This window comes from Budorcas taxicolor, chromosome 3 (assembly GCF_023091745.1).
Source record: "Budorcas taxicolor isolate Tak-1 chromosome 3, Takin1.1, whole genome shotgun sequence".
NCBI lineage: Eukaryota > Metazoa > Chordata > Mammalia > Artiodactyla > Bovidae > Budorcas > Budorcas taxicolor.
The window spans coordinates 103,203,768-103,209,532 of NC_068912.1; the positions used below are offsets into that span (position 1 = coordinate 103,203,768).

Consider the following 5,765-nt stretch of genomic DNA (forward strand, 5'->3'; position numbering starts at 1 on the left):
ATATTATGTAGATTTTACAGAGAAGGAAATGAGGTTCAAGGAGATTAAATTATTTGACCAGACCACAGTTGAAGTACCAACACTTGAATGTCAGTCTTCTGATTCCAAATCCCATGTTCCTCCACTAGAACCACTTCCTATGACGCCAAGAATGAAAAATCAGCTCTAACTTTTGAGATATAAACTAAACTCTGGAGCTCCTTGACTGTCATAAATCTCATAGATTACCACTGGGAGGATATTCCCATCAAGCTGAAAGAATCAGAGACACCAAAGCTGATTTCAAGCCAAAAAGACAGCTATTATTTTGCCTCAATTATAGTTTGAGGGTCAAGCAGGAAGACTTCTTTTCAGTTGTGAATAAGGCCAGGAAGAGGCCCAGTGGTGAGCAACTCCATCTGAAATAAAATCAGATATGAGGAAGCGTCCAGAGACACCAAAGTCTCAAGAAACACAGACCTGGATAAAATTTTCAAAAAATTTTTCATGTTCTGGAGTCATATAATCTTGCCCATATTTCTGACTTGCCCTGCCTATATATACCTAGTGATTTGAAGTTTAAAGCACCAAAGGAAAGAGTTTTGAGTGATTTGTTTTTTGGCAGGAGGGAGAAGGAAACTTCAAATCTTTGTCATCACACTCTACACCAAGACTAAGGCAGAAGAACCTCAAGCAATGTGCTGTGTGATGGTGGCTCCTGAAGCACAAGAAAGCAGGTGGCCTTGCTAGGACTAAGAGAGGAAACACAATGAGAAACTGGAAGTTTTGATGAAAGATTCACACTTGAGAGAATGAAAATCTCATCAAGCTTTCCCTCCCCTTCCCTAATTTAGCCTCATCCTAGATAGGCCTCAGTCAATAACCAGATATGAATCCCGAGTAATATCTAAATAAAATCATCGACCTTGCCAACCACTGAACAATCATGGTGATTGATATGCATCCTAAGCTGGGACAATAGTTGGTTCATTTCTCTTTCTGCAGCTGAAGGAGAATGCAGGATTTCCTCTGGGAGAACCAGAGCTCCGTGTCTGAGTTCATCCTTCTGGGCTTCTCCAAGGATTCCCAAATTAATGCAATCCTCTTCAATGTCTTCCTCTTCCTCTACGTCTCTACTCTTGTGGGCAATGGACTCATTGTCGCCTTAACCCACCGGGACTCCCGCCTCCATACACCCATGTACTTTTTCCTCTGTGTCCTCTCCATGCTGGATATGAGCTATGTCACCACCACTGTGCCCCAGATGTTGGTGCATCTGGTCTGTCAGAAGAAAACTATCTCTTATGTTGGGTGTGTGGCCCAGATGTACATCTTTCTGGTGTTGGGCATCACTGAGGGCTGGCTGTTCTCTGTCATGGCCTACGATAGATAGGTGGCCATCTGCTACCCACTCAGGTACAAGATTATCATGAGCCCATGGCTGTGTGGGGCGATGGTGGTCTTTTGTGGACTGTGGGGGGTGAGCTGCTCTCTCGTTTACACCGTCTTCACTATGCGCTTGCCCTACTGTGGCCCCAATGAAATCAACCACTTCTTCTGTGAGGTTCCTGCTGTTCTGAAGCTGGCCTGTGCAGATACATCCCTCAATGACCAAGTAGATTTCATTCTAGGTTTCATCCTTCTTCTGGTACCCCTTTCCTTCATTCTGGCTTCTTACATCTGCATCTTTGCCACCATATTGAGAATTCGCTCAGCCCAAGGTCGGCTCAAGGCCTTCTCCACCTGTGCCTCCCACATCACTGTGGTCACCATGTTCTGTGGACCTGCCATGTTTATGTACATGAACCCTGGGGCCAATGCCTCCCCAGAGCGGGACAAGAAACTTGCCCTGTTCTACAACGTCATCTCTGCCTTTCTCAACCCCATCATCTATAGCCTCAGAAACAAAGATGTAAAGAGAGCTTTCCTCAAGCTAACAGGCTGGGGCAGGACCACAGAATGAGGTCCCTGGAACACAGAAGGCTATGACCAGACCTGAAACCATAGGTTCTGTGGTTCTTCCACCCCATCCCCTCCTGTGACCCTATGGACAGGCAAGAATCACTGACTGTTAGGGGAGATGATATGTGAAAGTAAGTACCTGGGTGGGACATGATGATGACTCCAGTGGGCTCTCTTCAAACATCAAGAGACCAAACTATGGACATCTTGCCGAGGAAAGATCCATATCTAATTCTTTCCTGTTTCCCCAGGGCTCAGCAAAGAGTCTGACAAATCAAAGCATTTACTGAAAGCAAATGTTGAGTAACTGAATTCATGAGGATTGGACCTATTAAATCAACTCCAGGTAGATGGGACAAGATGGCTCACAGGACCCAGATTAGCAAACTTTATTTTATCTCAATCAAGAGCATGAACAGATCTAAAGAAACAGTTTCAGGGTAAAGGAAAGGTGACTTTTGGAATGGGATTCAAGGGTTGGTGACTGTCCATCCAGTATTTCCATGATGTGCCCCTGTTATGGTGAAGAGAAACTTTGAGGGAGTCTCTCAGTACACAGGTAAAATGTCACCCAAAAGAAATTGTAGTGGGTCAGAGCTCATACTTTGCAGCAAACCATCACTTTGTAGGATTGTTGTGAGAAGTCAGCGTAGGTGACATTCTCAAAACAGTGCTTGATACACTGCTTGCTTTACATAAACACTGTCATTCTTCTTGTTATAGCTGACTTCTTTTTCCTAACACCTCAGTTACCAAGCAAACTACTGAGACTGTTTCCTCTTACAGAGAGTAGCCATTCTGCTCTCTGGAAAGGGATAGCTAGCAATACAATTGAAAAGGTTGGTATTTGTGTATACTTCATCCTTGTGTGGATTTAGGATGTTTGTTGACCATGTTTTGAAAAGTAGTAAGGAGCAGGGTTTGAGGAGAGATCCTGGGGCACTGGGAGAGCAAGTGAGCAAGAGTCATGTACGAAGACTGGCAGGATGCACCAAGCCCCCAAATCACAAACACAAAGAAAGGATAGGAGTTGATGATGCTATCCAGGCTACATCAAGATACTAGTGGGATGACAGGAAGAAATGGGAAGACAAAAGTGTTTGATTAGGCCAGAGAACAGCATGGTAGGATTAGAAATTGGGGAGAACCAAGAAGAGACTGGGTTGTGGAAAATTTAGAATTGAGAGTGAAAACTATTGAAAGAGTTTATGAATAAGAGTTTATGAATACTTCCATCTGAGAGTATTGTTCCTAGGAAAATTTCAGATTTTTGGTAAAGAGATAGAAGGCAAATTCAGTGAAGAGATTTGGGGTGTGGTTTAATTTTAGGAAACAGGATTTCAGAGAGAAGTTGCAGGGAGAAGACATGAAGCTCAGTATGGGATGGAACATATGGGATGCATGGATGCCCAGGGGCTGAATATTTAGGTAGGCCGATATTTTGTATTGGCCATATTTTGGGTCAATACATTGGCCAAAGATGAAACAGACAAACAGGCTTGGAAAAACAGCTCCTTCATTTACTAATTTTGAGACTTGGTTGTGGTTCCTAATCACAATGAGGATTTGTGATTCAAGCTTCAGATTTTCTCTTCAGTAAAATGGAGATAATGATACTTACTTTGAAAGGTTTAGAGAGATTGTAGTTTTCTAGGTCCAAAAAAGAGATACCTCTTTATGTCCAAAAGGTTACACAAGGGAAACTTGGTGTAAAGGAGTGTTAACCACAATCAAAGTAACGTATAAGTAACTCAGTGTGGTATCCAAGGGCCAAGGGATAGTATCCAAGGGCCGAGGGATAGTAGCCAAGGAAGAATAGAACTGGGAGGGATTCAGACCTCATTGGAGAAGGTGTGGTTCAGGCTCTGAACTGCAAAGGAGTTCACGGATTTCTTCTGGGTCTTCCCTGTAGCTCAGATGGTAAAGAATATGCCCACAATGTGGGAGTCTTGGGTTCGATCCTTGGGTCTGGAAGATCTCCTGGAGAAGGGAATGGCAACCCACTCCAGAATTCTTGCCTGGAGAATTCCATGGACAGAGGAGCCTGGTGGGTTACAGTCCATGAGATCACAGAGGGACGGACATGACTGAGCGACTAACACTTACTTCACAGATTTAGACAAGCCAGAGTTAGTCTGAAGTTGTTAGGCAACCTATAGGTCACCTTTCAGGGTGCAAGTAAGCTGAAACTATATATTTTTAAAGAAATATGAATTGGACATTTCTAGCTATTGGTTTCCTTGTATTCTCTGAATTCTGAAGCTATTTTAGTAGCTTTGGAAAGTTCAGTTCAGTTCAGTCACTCAGTCGTGTTCAACTCTTTGCGACCCCATGGACTGCAGCACGCCTGGCCTCCCTGTCCATCACCAACTGCAGGAGTTCACTCAAGCTCATGTTCATTGAGTCAGTGATGCCATCCAGCCATCTCATGCTCTGTCATCCCTTTCTTCTCCCACCTTCAATCTTTCCCAGCATCAGAGTCTTTTCAAATGAAAGTTGACTTTGAAAAGTTCATTTTTTTTTTTATTCTTTTACTTTACAACACTGTATTGGTTTTGCCATACATCAACATGAATCTGCTACGGGTGTACATGAGTTCCCAATCCTGAACCACCCTCCCTCTTCCCTCCCCATACCATCTCTCTGGGTCATCCCAGTGCACCAGCCCCAAGCATAAAAAATATCTTCTTTATTATTTTTTTTTAATTTTCTCTTTCAACTGCCTACTTTTGTAAAACACAATGTGGGTTTATCACTAGGAAATGAGGAGACAACACAACCGCACTCTTTGCCACATGTTTGTGAACCGAATAACAGATGTGCAGTGACCCACAGTCTTTGAAAGAAGTGATAGTTGTTAACTGATCATTATGCATCTGCTATTTATATAGTGATTTATGGCCTGAAGAGCTAGTAGGAAGCTGTATTTCCTCAGTTACTTGGTGAACAGTGTTGCTGAGAAACTATTATTCAGTTTCACCTTGACAGCTGAAGTCCATGCATGTCTGCAGTTGTATGTTGTGTCCACCTCTTGCAATCCCATGGCTTCAGCCTCCCAGGCTCCTCTGTCCATGGGGTTCTCCAGACAAGAATACTGGAACGGGTTTCCATTTCCATCTCCAGGGGATCTTTCCAACCCTGGGATCGGACCTATGTTTCCTGCCTTGGCAGGCAGATTCTTTACCACTGAGCCACAAGGGAAGTCCCCTATGCATGTTAAAATCATGCAAAACAAGAACACCCTGGATTTGGCATTGGGAACTGCTGGCTCCTGCCTCTCTTTCAATGTATGGAATTGTATTTTAAACCAGTATGAGGGATAATGCTTCCTACACCCTGATTATACTTTATTTAAGGGCTGCAATGACAGAGGAAGTGATGTGAATGAGTTCTTTGAAGTATACCTCTCAAATTAAGTGAATTGATTCCATTCCAAAATCTCTGATTAATTACTTATTAATTATTATGTGTGCTAAGTTGCTTCAGTTGTGTCTCTGACTCATTGCAACCTATAGACTGTAACCTACATGCCCACTCAATATGGTATATATTGTCAAATATAGATTAGGGAAAAACACTGTGGTATTCAGAAAATGTGACCTGTTTGCTCAAAATTTTGTTCATTGAAATTAATTTACAAAAATGAAATTCACTCTTTTTGCACTAGAAAGTCATTTTCATAAAGCTATAAGAAAGGAAATGATGCAAAAAAATTTTTTTTTCTGCTTGAGAATATATAGTTCTCAGATATCTCTAGCTTCCTAAAAGTATGGTTTCTAAACTGGAATGGACAGAAGGAGAGTCGATAAGCTGCCTTCAACACA

General features: G+C 42.5%; 1 pseudogene; it reads left to right on the forward strand.

Moving 5' to 3' along the window:
* Nucleotides 1–994: 994 nt before the first annotated feature.
* LOC128045805 (putative olfactory receptor 2B3) lies at nt 995–1,942 on the forward strand (annotated as a pseudogene).
* Nucleotides 1,943–5,765: the final 3,823 nt, after the last annotated feature.